The following is a 16,403-nucleotide window of genomic DNA, read 5'->3' as shown; positions in this document are numbered from 1 at the left end:
AAAAAAAATCTATGTTGAATTAAAGGAATAGGTCTAGAAAAAAATCTTCTACAAGTCTACCAGTGGATTAAGCTTTCCTACTACAACTGTAACATTCTTTTTTTTTTTTCTCAATGTAAAAATATATAGGTGGAGAAAGAAGAGTTACCAAAACAAAGGAAAAGATCTATCTCCATATATCTCTATTTCTCGTAAAAACTTTCCCTTTTAAGGAAAATTAGACTTTTCAAATGGCACTGGTTCCATTAGCATTGGATGGATGTTAATGTAAAAATCAAGGAACCAGAGCTATAGCAACAAATTTCCTAAGGCTATTTATGATAGGACTCCCATCATGTGACCCCACAAATTATCAGTAGTAGCTAATAAACTCAAGAATATCACTGATGCCCGGTACAAATTGCTCATTTTTTTTCTCTTCAGTTTTGTTTTTTTTTAAGATTTTATTTATTTGAGAGAGAGAGAGAGAGAGTGAGCATGTGAGCACTAGGAGGGGGGAAAGGCAGAGGGAGAAGCAGACTCCCTGCTGAGCAGGGAGCCTGACCTGACCCAGGGTTGGATCCCAGTACCCTGGGATCATGACCTGAGCCAAATGCAGATGCATAACGGACTAAGGCACCCAGGCGTCCCTCTTCCGTTCTCAAATGAGAATGTTTTTGGACTCAGAAAATAGGGTTAGGCAGGAATGGAAGTCTGAAGTCCTTTTTGTCACTAGGTAACATAGCTAACTGTTCCTTGGTACAGAGCAGGATTTGGGAGGGAAAGTCTTAAGTAGCTTTTGCCTAAACCACTAAACCAGTTAACCCTGACTGAGAACAGCTGTGACAATCATGATATTTAAGGGCATAAGGAAAGATGATATCTACCACATTACCCTGATAATAATCAATATCTTCTGATAGGACAGATTCTCTGTATTCTCAGGAATTTTATGATTTTTGCGTAAAAATAGGAATCAGTAATAGAAGACCTGTAAGGTGTTGTAACCAGAAGAGAGAAAACAGTCAGTCTTGATCTGCTTGATCAGATCTGTAAAGGGAAAAACATAGTGGGGAAAATCACCAGTGTCCTTTTATATTATTATTGATCTCTGATGTGTTTTGAAGAAAAGACTTAGTTTCAATTTCAACTAATAATTAACTACTTAGAGCTGCAGTTGGGACAAGGGGCAGTGATGTTAAAAGAGAATAGGACTACCTTAGTTCCACTTGAGAATGAAGTAACTAGAATTTCAGGTGTGCCTTCTCCAATTAAATATCTTCCAAAAAACTTCAGATGAAAATTCTGTAGATACCTCTCATGTGATATTTGTATTTTCCTGGCTTAAATAAATATGCCCTTAATAGCTGCTGATTTATTTTTTAATTGCATGTATTTCATTTGCACACATGTACAAAATCATTCCACATGTATAAATATTTTGGTATGCATATGGGATTCAGAGCACTTTGAAGTAACTCTAGTATTCACAAACTGGAAATCACCACTCCAAATCTTCAGCAAGGAAAGATTTTGTAAAATAAAACTAATTTGAAGTGTCCATTCAAAACAAGTTGAGGAGGCACTTTAAAAAACATGTTTACTTAACGAAATTACAAATGAAATAATCAACTAGAAGACCCTATTAAGTAATGAATAGGTGATGTTATACAAGTAAGGAAACAAGTTTGGAGAGTGGTGCAGGGCTCTGTTATCATGAATGGATGGAAAGGGATAACTGGAGAGTGGAAGCACAAATGAAGGTTAAATACTACAGCATGGGTGCTATATGGATTTGAAGCACAAAAGTACAATTTTGTAAGGAATACCTAAGTAAGATTTTGAGCTGAACTACTATAGATAATTTTAAAAATTCTCTACTTACATCCTTCTGAAATCTTCAGTATATTAATTATAGATTCATTGCATAGAAGGCGGTTTTCTAATATAAATATTCGGGTTTGGCAAGAGCAAAAATAAGCTTTTGGGGGGAACAGTCTAGAAATGATATCAGACACGACTGAGTACAGGCCTTTCCATATTCTTCTACTATTTGGTTCTGAGAGTTCTACTATTTGGTTGATATTCATAAATAGCACTGTAACCTGTCACTGATAATTTTCATGGATCTTTTTGCTCTTTTATCAATGGGATGGGTCAAGTGAAAGCAAACATTTCTAAGCCTTAAGAGATTTCAAGTGAAAGTAAAGGGCTCCATCTCTGAAAGGGCATTGTATGAAAACTCAAACTTTTATACCAACAAAGGTAAATAAAATAGAATGCAACATAGTCAAAATTTATTAGTTTTATTTATTTATTTATTTATTTATTTTTAAAGATTTTATTTATTTATTTGACAGAGAGAGATCACAAGCAGGCAGATACACAGGCAGAGAGAGGAAGGGAAGCAAGCTCCCTGCTGAGCAGAGAGCCTGATGTGGGGCTTGATCCCAGGACCCTGGGATCATGACCTGAGCCAAAGGCAGAGGCTTTAACCCACTGAGCCATCCAGGTGCCCCTATGAGTTTTAATTTAAGGTAAAAGCCTCTGTTGCAATATGTAATATTGTGTGAATTATATCTGATACAAATAAAAAGAACATATATGCACAATACCAAATAAGAGTACTTCATTTCACAGATATCCCTTACAACAGGTAGAGATGCATCTATCCTGTTGTAATCTAAATTTTTTAGGAGAAAAAAAATGTTATCTAAAAGGGAGAAAGAATATATTTGTTTAAATAAATGTAGTCCTATATTAGACTTGTAAGTTATGACATTCATTCAAGGGAACATTTTTTTTTTTTTTTTGATGTTTTGTCAAGTGAAGTTGAAAAGATTAACAGAAAGGCTTATATATACCAGGAAGATTTTGCCTCACCAGAAATGTGGATAGATCCTAGAGTTAAAGAGGATTTTAGTTTGAGAGCCTTTATAAGTATAGTGTGTGGAAAATTAGAAGAAGCCCTAAAATCTTACTGAAATAGTCCTAATGGAAATCATTTGCAAAAGAACCAAGTGAGGAGCTCTTTTCATGATATACCATTATCACATGTGGTTTTCCACTGGGAATATGTAAGAGAACTTTAAACCGTATTTGTAAGAGAGGAGTAAGATGGCAGAGTAGTAAGAGACCTAAATTTTGTCTGGTCCCAGGAATTCTGGTAGATAGTTACCAAACCATTCTGAACACCTACGAACTCAACAGGAGATTGAAGAAAAGAATAGCAGCAACTCTATGAACAGAAAAGCGACCACTTTCTGGAAGGCAGGATGTGGGGAAAAGTGAATCTGAGGTGATATATGGGAAGATAGAATGTGGGGGAAGAGAGCCTCTGCAGCCGGCTACCAGCAAGTGATAGAGTAGTGGAGCACAAAATCAGAACTTTTAGAAGACTGCTCTGCATCACTCCAGTGGCTAAGCAGGGGGTGGAACCCTTGCTGGGATAGTGTGGTCTCAGGACCCTTAGGGTCACAGAAAGACCAGGGTGCCTGAGTGTGGCAGAGTTCCCATGTATCAGAGTGGGGAAGCCAACTACAAAGAATGAGCTGAGGAGTGGGCTCTCAGTTTGGGGTTGCCATAACTGTGACCTGTGGCACAGTCAGGTCACCACTCTTTAAGCAGGGACCCAATAAGCGGCAGATACAGGGAGATTCCTCTCCCCCAACGCCCGGGAGGTGTGGCATGGGAGCACACCACAGGAATCTGCAGGGTTTGCAGACACCAAATGGGGTTATCAGCCAGAGACAGAAATGCTTGGTCACAGGCCAGACGAGCACAGAGTGCAACTGGAGAACAGGGAGACAGGAGTGACTGACTGCTTTTGTCTGCGGGTTCACTGAGGAATGGAACCCTAAGCTCTCAGCTACTCCTCTCATCCTCTAAAGCTGTACCAAAAGTTCTCAGGGAACAAAAACTACCGAGAACAAACCCAAGAAGATCATGTAGTTTGGCCCCTGGCAAGAGTGATACAATTCCGCCTCTGACAAAGACATTTCAGAATCATTGCAACAAGCCCCTAGATCAGCAAGAACTGATAAGCAAAAACATCCAGCCAAGACCAAGTTTACCGATCACTGAGAACTGCTAAACTCCAGCATTAGTGGAATATAGCACATAGAATTCAAGACTTTTCCCCCAAGATTCTTTAGACTTTCAGAGATAATTTTATAAATTTTATTTCTTTCTATTTCTTTTCTTTTTTTTCCTGGAATTTTTCTTCTTTCCTTTTTCAACCAACATCATATCTTACTAATTACCTTCTTATTTTTTCTTTTTGATTTTCATTTTTACAGTCATATTCTACCCCTTCATTGTATGTAATCGTATTTTTTGTATATATATGTAAGGTTTTCTTTCTTTAAAAATTTGGGATAAAGTTTCTTCTAACAGACTAAAATATACCCTAAATCTAGTGTATGATTTTTGTTCTATTCTTCCACCTGATCAAATTCTCTTCTTTTTTTTTTATTTTTCCTTTCTTTTTTCAACCAACTTCTTATCTTACCAATTCCTCTTTAAAAAATCTTTTTTTTTAAATTTTCATTTTACAGTCATAGTCCATCCCTTCAACATATTTAGCTTTATTTTTGTATATATATTTTTCTTTCTTGAAAATTTTGGGAAGCAGTTTCTTCGAACAGATGAAAATACACCCAAAATCTAGTGTGAGGCTCTGTTCTATTCACCAGCTGTTCATAAACTTTTTTTTTTTTTCTTTTCCCCCATTACAGGTCTCTTCGGATTTAGTTAGTGTATATTTTTCTGAGGTCGTTGTTACCCTTTTAGCATTTTGTTCTCTCTTTCATCTATTCTTCTTTGGAAAAAATGACAAAACAGAAAAACTTGACTCAAAAAAAAAGAAGAGGCAGTACCAACTATAACTGTCCCTCAGAACAATGTATTACTTAAAATATAACCCATGAGAAATTATATTAGTTACCAAGCATGTTTAGATACAGCCTTAGGAAAAACATATACTGGCAACAGGCCTCTAGGGGAGAGGATGATATATGTCCTTGAAGCTGAGCAGCTGGGGGATTCCCGTCTAGCTCAGGGCAGAATGCTGCCTGCTTCATTGAAGCCGAGCAGCTGGGAACACCCGGCCCACTCAGGGTGGATCGCCGCTTGCTTCATTTTTCTGTTATCTGCCCTCCCCCCACCCCAACACCTGTAGCTAAGTAGATGAGTCCTTTGAATATGCTTGCTCAACTATAAACTTTATACTGCTTGAACAGATATATTTTGCCTTCCTTCTTGTCTATCCACAGGCATATGATTAATGTGTAGTCTTCTTCAGCTCCTTTGTTGATTACTGTCTATATCTAATAAAAACGGGACTAAGGAGTTTTTTGGGGCAACAGTCTTTTCTACTATTGTCCCCTGCTCCCTTTCTCTTGCAGCTGACTTGTTTGTGCTTCATTCTTCTCATGTGCGCCATCAGGAAGTGGCAACCAACTGCCAGGGACTTAATCAATACTAGTATTAGTAAGATGTAGGAACTAAAGTTCAAAATGATGATTATAAAGATACTATCTGGCCTTGAAAAAAGCATAGAAGATACTAGAGAATCTCTTTTTTGGAGAAATAAAATATAACCAAGTCGAGATCAAAAAGGCTATTAAAAAGGTGCGATAAAAAATGGAGGCTCTAACTACTAGGATTAATGAAGCAGAAGAGAGAATTAGCGATATAGAAAACCAAATGATGGAGAATAAAGAACCTGAGAAAAAGAAAGGTAAACAACTACTGGACCACAAGAGAATTCAAGAGATAAGTAAGACCATAAGAAAAAACAATATTAGAATAATTGGAATCCCAGAAGAAAGAGAGAGGGGGCAGAAAGTATACTGGGGCAAATTATAGTGGAGAGCTTCCCTAATTTGGGAATGGAAACCCACCAAAATCCAGAGACACAGAGAACCCCCTTCAAAATCAATAAACATAGGTCAATATCCCAACATCTAATAGTAAAACTTACAAATCTCAAAGACAAAGAAAAAATCCTTGTCCCTACAGACAAGAGGTCTGTAACCTACCAAACTGGAAACATTAGATTGTCAGAGGAGCTATTTACAGAGACCTGGCAGGCCAGAAAGGACTGACATGATATAGTCAGAGCACTAAATGAGAAAAATATGCAGCCCAGAATACCATACCCAGCTACACTGTCACCGAAAATAGAAGAGATAAAAAGCTTCCAGGAAAAACAAAAACTACAAGAATTTGTGATCACCAAAACATCCCTACAAGAAATACTGGAAGGGGTCCTCTGAGTAAAGAGAGAGCCTAAAAATAACCTAGACCAGAAAGGAACAGAAACAATACATAGTAACAGTCACCTTACAGGCAATACAATGACACTAAATTCATATCCTTCAATAGTTACTCTGAATGTAAATGGGCTAAATGTCCCCATTCAAAGACACAGGGTATCGGACTGGATTAAAAAAAAAAAAAAAAAAAAAAAAGAACCATCGACATGCTATCTGCAAAAGACTCATTTTAGACTCAAAAACACCTCCAGATTTAAAGTGAGGGGATGGAAAACTATTTACCATGCTAATGGACATGAAAATAAAGTTGGGGTGGCAATCCTTATACTAGACAAATTAGGTTTTAAACCAAAAACTTTAATAAAGAGATGAGGAAGGACATTATATCATACTCAAAGGATCTCTCCAACAAAAAGACATAACAATTGTAAATAGTTATGCCCCTAATATGGGAGAAGCCAATTATATAAGCCAATGAATAACAAAATCAAAGAAACACATCAACAATAATACAGTAACAGTAGGGGACTTTAACACCCCCTCACTGAAATGGACAGCTCATCCAAGCAAAAGATCAACAAGGAAATAAAGGCCTTAAATGACACACTGGACCAGATGGACTTCTCAGATATATTCAGAACATTCAATCCCAAAGCAACAGAATACACATTCTTCTCTAGTGCACATGGAACATTCTCCAGAACAGATCACATTCTGGATTACAAATCAGGTATCAACCAGTACCAAAAGACTGGGATCATTCCCTGCATATTTTTAGACCACAGTGCTTTGAAACTAGAACTCAATAACAAGAGGAAAGTTGGAAAGAACTTAAATACACAGAGGTTAAAGAGCATCCTTCTAAAGAATGAATAGATCAACCAGGAATTTAAAGAAAAATTAAACAAAATTCATGGAAACAAATGAAAATGAAAACACAACTGTTCAAAAGCCATCCTAAGAGGAAAGTATATAGAAATACAAGCCTTTCTCAGGAAACCTTTCTCAAGAGACCTTGAGAAAGGTCTCAAATACATAACCTAACCTTATATCTAAAGGAGCTGGAGAAAGAACAGCAAATAAAGCCTAGACCTAGCAGGAGAAGAGAAATTGTAAGATCAGAGCAAAAATCAATGAAACAGGAACCAAAAGAACAGTAGAACAGATCAATGAAACTAGGAGCTGGTTCTTTGAAAGAATTGGTAAGACTGATAAACCCCCTGGCCAGACTTATCAAAAAGAAAAGAGAAGGGACCCAAATCAGTAAAATCAAGAATGAAAGAGGAGAGATCACAACCAACACCAAAGAAGTACAAGCAATTATAAGAACATATTATGAGCAATGTGGAAGAAATGGATGCATTCCTAGGGATGTATAAACTACCAAAACTGAACCAGGAAGGAATGGAAAACTTGAACAGACCCTTAACCAACAAGGAAATTGAAGCAGTAATCAAAAATCTCTCAACAAACAAGAGTCCAGGGCCAGATGGCTTCCTAGGGAAATTCTACCAAACATTTAAAGAAGAATTAATACCTATTCTTCTGAAACTGTTCCAAAAAATAGAAATGTAAGGAGAACTTCCAAACTCTTTCTATGAGGAGAGCATTACCTTGATTGCCAAACCAAAGACGCCATCAAAAAGGAGAATTACAGACCAATATCCCTGATGAACATGGATGGAAATATTCTCACGAAAATCCAAAAGTACATTAAAAGGATTATTCATCACAATCAAGTGGGATTTACTCCTGGGATGCAAGGGTGGTTCAGTATCTGCAAATCAATCAATGTGATACAATACATAAATGAAAGAAAGAATAAGAACCATATGATACTCTCAGTAGATGCAGAAAAAGAATTTTTTTTTTTTTAAGATTTTATTTATTTGACAGAGAGAGAGCACAAGTTAGGCAGAGTGGCAGGCAGAGGGAGAAGCAGGCTCTCCGCAGAGCAGGGAGCCAAATGCGGGACTCGATCCCAGGATCCTGGGACCATGACCTGAGCCGATGGCAGCCGCTCAACCGACTGAGCCACCCAGGCACCCCAGAAAAAGGATTTAATAAAGTACAGCATCCTTTCTTGATCAAAACTCTTCACAGTGTATGGATAGAAGATACATACTTCAATATCATAAAAGCCATCCATGAAAAACTCACAGCGAATAACGTTCTTAATGGGGAAAAACTGAGAGCTTTTCCCCTAAGGGCAGGAACAGGACCATTATCACCACTGCTATTCAACATACTACTAGAAGTCCTAGCCTCAGCAGTCAGACAACAAAAAGAAGTAAAAGACATCCAAATCAGCAAAGAAGAATCAAACTCTAACTCTTTGCAGATGATATGATACTTGATGTGGAAAACCCAAAGACCCCACCCCAAAACGGCTAGAATTCTTTCAGGAATTCAGTGAAGTGGCAGGATAGAAAATCAATGCACAGAAATCAGTTACATTTCTAAACATCAACAAGACAGAGGAAAGAAAAATTAAGGAGTTAATCCCATTTACAACTGCACCCCAAACCATAAGATAACTAGAAATAAACCTAACCAAAGAAGCAAAGAATATGTACTTGGAAAACTATAGAAAATTCTGAAAGAAATTGAGGAAGAAGAAGAAAAAAAAAAAAGAAATTGAGGAAGACACAAAGAAATGGAAAAATGTTCCATGCTCGTGTATTGGAAGAACAAATATTGTGAAAATGTCAATTCTACCAGAGTAATCTACACATTTAATGCAATACCTATAAAAATACCACCAACCTTTTTCAAAGAAATAGAACAAATAATACTAAAATTTGTATGAAACCAGAAAAGTCCTCGAGTAGCCAGAGGACTGCTGGAAAAGAAAAGCAAACTTGGTAGCATCAGAATTCCAGACTTCAAGCTCTATTACAAAGCTGTAATCATTAAGACAGCATGGTATTGGCACAAAAACAGACACATAGATTAGTGGAACAGAATAGAGAGCCCAGAAATGGATCGTCAACTCTATGGTCAACTGTTCTTTGATAAAACAGGAAAGAATGTCGAATGAAAAAACGACAGTCTCTTCAACAAATGGTGTTGGGAAAATTGGACAGCCACATGCAGAAGAATGAAACTGGATCATTTCCTTACAATACACAAAAAGACTCAAAATGGATGAAAGACCTCAATGTGAGACAGGAATCCATCAAAATCCTTGAGGAGAACACAAGCAGCAACCTCCTTGACCTTAGCTATAGCAACTTCTTCCTAGATACACCACCAAAGGCAAGGGAAGCAAGGGCAAATATGAACTATTGGGACTTCATCAAGATCAAAGCTTTTTGCACAGCAATGGGAACAGTCAACAAAACCAAATGACAACTGACAGAATGGGAGAAGATATTTGTAAATGACATATCAGATAAAGGGGTGGTATCCAAAACCTATAAAGAACTTATCAAACTCAACATCCAAAGAACAAATAATCCAATCAAGAAATGGGCAGAAGACATGAACAGGTATTTCTGCAAAGAAGACATCCAGATGGCCAACAGACACATGAAAAAGTGCTCCACATCACTCGGCATCAGGGAAATACAAATAAAAACCTCAATGAGACACCACCTCACACCAGTCAGAATGGCTAAAATTAACAAATCAGGAAACGACAAATGACAAGGATATGGAGAAAGGTGAACCATCCTACACTGTTGGCGGGAATACAAGCTGGTGCAGACACCCTGGAAAACAGTATGGAGGTTCCTGAAAAAGTTGAAAATAGAGCTACCCTACAACCCAGCAATTGCACTACTGGGTATTTACCCCAAAGATAAAAATATAGTGATCTGTAGGGGCATGTGCACCTCAATGTTTATAGCAGCAATGTCCACAATAGCCAAACTATGGAAAAAACCTAGATGTCCATCAACAGATGAATGGATAAAGAAGATGTGGTATATACACACACACACACAGGAATATTATGCAGCCATCAAAAAATAAAATCTTGCCATTTGCAACAATGTGGATAGAACTAGAGGGTATTATCTAAGTGCAATAAGTCAATCAGAGAAAGACAATTATCAGATGATTTCAGTGATATGTGGAATTTGAGAAACAAGGCAGAGGATGTGGAAGGGAGGGAAAAATGAAACAAGATGAAAACAGAGAGGGAGAGAAACCACAAAAGACTCAATCTCAGGAAACAGAGTTGCTGGAGGGATGGGGTGGCTGGATGATGGACACTGCAGAGGGTATATGCTATGGAGAGTGCTGTGAATTTTGTAAGACTGATGAATCACAGACCTGTACCCCTGAAACAAATAATACATTATATGTTAATTTAAAAAAAAAAAACAAAACAAATACTATATTTGCTCAACTCTTACCTCAGAATCAAAAGGATTCAAAAGGCCTGGAATAAGAAAGGAGGTTACTGGTAGGTACATAAGGAAATACTAGTTTAGGCTTATAAGGTGATTTCAAATATTACTTCTCCAAATTGAGGACCTTTGATTTGACCTCAAGGTCTCAAGCAATACTCCTCAAAGAGAATTAACTGACTAATTCTTTACTCAGAATTATATTCAGTGACAGTTAAAAAGTAAGTGTCAAAGAATGTTTTATTCTGTTTTGGTTTTAAAACACCTCAGAACATAGAATATTGAACTCAAAATACATCTTTTTTTTTTTTTTTTTTTTTTTTTTTTTTTTTTTTTTTTTAAGCAACAGATTACTCAGATCATGCTTTGGGGCCTGAAAGTATAACATACTTCCCTTTTTTCCTCCTTCTTTATCTAGATGGGAGTGTCAAATGTCTAACATATTGAAAAGTACTTGTTTTTCATTATTTTTTTCTGGCAGTCTTATTCATGAAATTATACAGAGAGCAAGGAAAGCAACTGGTTTCATTAAAAATATTAAATATTCATAGATGCCTATGTTGTATCAATCTCTATAATGTCTCTGTCCAAAAGGTGAAAGGATGGCCATTTGGCACAAATAGTTGGATTTTTAATCCTCAGCCATATTCTTTTTTGTGCTCTTGAGCACCAAGTCCACTGTGTCATCTGATGTCAATATGCGAAAATTATCTTTCATAAAGGAAGTGATGGGCTGTACAGAAAAGAGCATAGGATATAAAAAGAAAAGGCCAACTGTTTAGTCCTACTCATCTGTCTTTTCTTCATGAACCTCATAAATTATGTCTCAACAGATTTGAGCACCACTTTTCTGACTAATGAAAAGTACTTAAAATATACTCCTCACCTAGGAAGAGCTCCAAAACATTGATGCATAAAATAAATAGAATATATACATATATATATATGTATGTGTGTATATATATATATATATATACTGCTTTTTTGTTTCTAAAACATTTTAACATAAATTATATAAAAATAAAATATACAGACTTATTTTATGAAGTGTAGAACAGTTACTTTTACATTCGTGTTTTTAATTTAAGAATGTTATTAATATTGCTTCCATGCTCCTTTTCCACAAAAATAAACCATCAAAATGTCACTTTCTAAATGGTTAAATGAGATCTTTCATCTCTACTGTCTGCTCCTATAACACTATACTATCTCAGAGGACTTATCTATAGATGCTTCCTAGCCCACTAACATCAATAAAAACTCTTATATTTGCTTATGAATTCTTTCTTCATGATTTTCACTTACATTGTTGCACTGATTTTCCATAGTCATCTATGAAATGGGTACAACCCATGATTTCTCCTTTTGAACATGGAGAAGCTGAGGTCTGAAAGGCTGAGTGAGACACGATGAGTGATAATAAAGATCAGAGGTTTGCTGAATCCTAATCAAATGCTTTTTCCCCTAAACTCAATATATAATATATATATTATATGTGATATACATATTTTATATATATGCTCTAAATTTATATGTATCATATACAAAGATTCGCCTTTTGACGTATCAGTTAGATTTTTCACTTAAGAAACTTCAATCCCTCTACAAAATATCAACAGCTTTTTTAAATCCTTCACCATAAATAGCGATTTCCTTATAATGAAGCTAATTTGGCCCAACAAAGAGTACCCAGTTGCCATGAGAAATTTGGCATCACTCTACTGATGACTCATGCATTTATATACAGCTTTTCAAGTACACATTATGGCCCTATTTAGCCTAGAAGTCTAGATACCTGAGAGAAAATAATGACAAAGACACAGTTTATGCTCCAAAAAACTTATATAATAGAAGAAAACATAGGGTGCCTGGGTGGCTCAGTTGGTTAAGCCACTGTCTTTGGCTCAAGTCATGATCCTGGAGTCCCAGGATAAAGTCCCACATCACTCCCAGCTCTGTAGGGAGTCTGCCTCTCCCTCTCACCCTTCTCTCTCTCTCTCTCTCAATAAATAAAATTTTTAAATAAGTAGAAGAAAATATAGACAAGTAAATAGATAACCTAATTCAATGCAAATGAGTAAGTGTTCTCACACAGATAAGTAAAGGGTACTAAAGGGGGGACACAGAAAGACCACTGCTAAGGCAATCTTGCATGGGCAGGGAAGTCTTCTCTAAAGGAAAATACATTTGAAAATACATTTGAACAGAAATCTGAAGAATGAATAGGATAAAGCAGAAGAGAGGAAAACATTTCCAGAAGTACAAACAGAAAGTGTAAAAGTATGATGAAGGAAAAAGGTAAAACATGACTTTTTTTTTTTTTTAAAGATGAAAGTTGTTTATATATGGTACCAGAAGACTAATAATGTAACCTAAGAATACCAGAAAGTCAGCTGCAGAGGTGGGATGGGGCCAGACTTTGAGATTACTGGTAGGCAAAGTGAAGAGTTTGGACTTCACTTAAAAAAAAAAAAAAAAAAAGTATCACTGAAGGATGCTGTTCCCAATGTGACTGTTAGAATTTCAATATATAAATCTTTGTGGGGACACAATCCCACCCACAACAGAGAAATGTGATCATCCACAACCTTCTTTACTGAAGTGTTCTTCTCACCGAGGGTCCCAGTTTGACATCTCTGCAAGCCTATGTACTTTCGTGATTTGCAAAATTCATAGTATAGCATTATAAATCTCTCTTTTACTGAAGGCTATGTGTTTTTACTCAACAGTCTATATTGCTTTCTGTGCTTAATTTTCTCGGCAAAGATCTGTAGCACTCTGTGACTTATGAAATCTATTATGCACTTCCATTAAGGAACTTTAATACAGATAGTGGTAACTGTGTGATATAGCTAAAGCTTTCCCTGACCATTCAATATTTATAATGACCCTTTATTCACCTTTTGAACTGTCTTTTTATAATCAGTGAAGAATATGTATACATTTTACCATCAGTACAGGGTGACACAGAATAAAGAAACCAGGATGAGACTTTTTCAGGACCCAGCCACTGAAGTACAAGCTAAATTTCATTTTTCCTGTGCATAATCAATGTTTAAAACTTTTGTTTTAAACAAAACTTTTGTTTTAAACAATGTTTATTATTTAAACAATGTTTAAAACTATAGTATTCTAACTATAAGTTTATTAATACTGATTGTATTTCATAGGAAAATACAGAATACCCAAAGAAAATAATTCAGTTACTTATAATCTCTAGGATAAACACTAAAATGAATACATCTGTTTATTTCCAGTCTTCACGTTTTCCTACTTCTCTTTCTCCTCACCTTCTTTCTTATTATCACACCCTTCCCACAAAATTACATATTATTCATATCCATCATTTCCCCCACATACAATCCATCATGAGCATTTCCTGATGGCAAATGAATTATTGGAATTAGGGTTTGGCTGAGTGTAGCAACAGCAATAGCAACAAAAAAGCCTGTCCCATTACAATCAAAATGTTTTCCTAACTGGAAGAAGTAGGTTTAAAAGCTGTATATGATTTTCCTAGTGTTGGAGTAGGATCCTTCTATCTTCTTCTCCATACAAAGCTTCCATTGCCAAAGTTCTCACGTAGCCCAAGATGGCTCTGTATCTCTAACCAGTATATGTTTGTTAACATGGGAGTTGTCCTCTTTAACATCCACTTACTCTCCTCACTCTAAAAGTAAACACCCACACTCACTTAAAAATCTTGCCTAAATGCTAGCCTAAAGTCAGCACTCTTGTGACTTACTTTATAAACAACTATGTCTACACAGCATGATACCATACTACACTTGATATCAGTAACTATAATTGTAGGAAGATTCTTCCATTAGTAATTTTATGCTAGTTACTGTGAAAGAAATATTCAAAAATTTTCCTTATTTAGAATACATACTCTTTAATTATTATAGTTTAGACACCAGAATCTGTATCCTTCTAAAATGTAATTTTACTGGAATATAATAAACAACTTTATGAAGCACAATTTTTGAAGGACAATGGCAAAATAGATAACTTTATTAAGGCAATGGCCTTTCAGTTAATTTGATACAAAGACTGTCAAACTTTGACTTTTCCATGTTGGAGGACACAGTATTATTATTATTTTTTTTCTTAAAGATTTTATTTACTTATTTGACAGACAGAGATCACAAGTAGGCAGAGAGGCAGGCAGAGAGAGAGAGGAAGGGAAGCAGGCTCCGTGCTGAGCAGGGAGCCCGATGCGGGGCTCGATCCCAGGACCCTGGGATCATGACCTGAGCTGAAGGCAGAGGCTTTAACCCACTGAGCCACCCAGGCGCCCCAGGACACAGTATTATTATAAAGGCAAAAACACTGATTCCTGAAATGGATAAAATCTTCAGCTATATTATTTCTTAAGGGAAAAACGGTAGTTCAAACTAACCATTTCATTTGCTATAAACAATGTATATGTCCATGGCTAGTCCCATAACTAGTACCCATAGAGCAATGTGGAGAAAAGCATGATGAATTGACATTCAACAAAATTGCTTTAAAAGCGGATATTACGCATTCAAATATTTTTCTTTCAAGTCTATTTCTAGCACTAATTTATGTGCTAAAAAATAAAACAGTGTAATAGCATATTGTTCCTATTTTTCTGCCTTATTGGACAAGATAAATTGTGTAATCTTCTTTCATAGCTCACAGTGAGGTAGAGAGTCATTTAATTACCTGTGGATCAAAGCAATTTAGGTAACTCTTTCTGATCATTATCACAGAGACTCAAGGAACCAAAATGCTCAATAATCAATAACAACATCAACCTCAAAACAAAGTTAAGCCCTTGCAATTTTCTTAAAATAGGAAGGCTCATTGTTTGACCAAGTAAGATTTCATTGACTCCAGAATTCCTCAAGCTCCTCTCCTCTGACATGGTTCATTATTGCCTTAGTTAGTGTTTTGTGCCCATTCTACTCTCAACATTTCTCATATTTATTAATTCTTTTTCCTTATTTAGTACATTCTAGTAAGCAAGCTTTAAAAGCACCAGAGTGATAACTGATATGTGTATACTAATACCTAGAGCTGTATCTGCCATATTCTGGGCACCAAATACATAATTTACTGAAAAAAAAAAGTTTAAAAAATATTTACAAGACATTTTATAGATCTCCCTTTAGAGCGTATATTAGCTACAGGTGTTTCTTCATGACAGGGTGACAAAGGACAACCCTATATATTTCTTTAGTTAGTGTGGGAACTAGCTGTGAGGAATAATAATAGGTTCTTCCCTCAAACAACACAAAGCCTGCCATGTTAACAATGAAAAGTCCCATAAAAAAATAAAAATATTGAGGAAAGGCTATTCTGTTGTTTTGATAGCTACATGAAATTTTAACATACTGAAGTATTCAGTGGTTCTGCACTTAAGACAGTTTTGTCTTATTTAACCCAAATTTTCTTATTTATTTATTAAAACAAACAAAAAACAAAACAAAACAAAAAAGACTTCTTTCCCACAGAGTCACCTTGTTGTTTTGCAAGACATCATTTTGGGAAACTGTAAGTTACATAAATATTACCAGGGAGTCTGGTGCTCTTCATTAGCTGCGCCTTAAGTGCTTGTGAGGCATTTGCAAAGTGCATGACAGTAATGGTCTGAGTTTTTATAATTTTAAATTTCATTTTTAGCAAGTGTTTTGTACATTTCTTTTCAATAACTGCCAAATTTGTCAGCACTGCATTTAAGTAATTGCATTATTTAATAATTGTGTTAATTATACGTCATAATGTATGTAACAATTTGCTTTTTCCCATTTATTCTGGTAAG

Source organism: Martes martes (assembly GCF_963455335.1).
Source record: "Martes martes genome assembly, chromosome: 6".
NCBI classification, from domain to species: Eukaryota; Metazoa; Chordata; class Mammalia; order Carnivora; family Mustelidae; genus Martes; species Martes martes.
Note: the sequence above shows the minus strand (reverse complement) of the source record.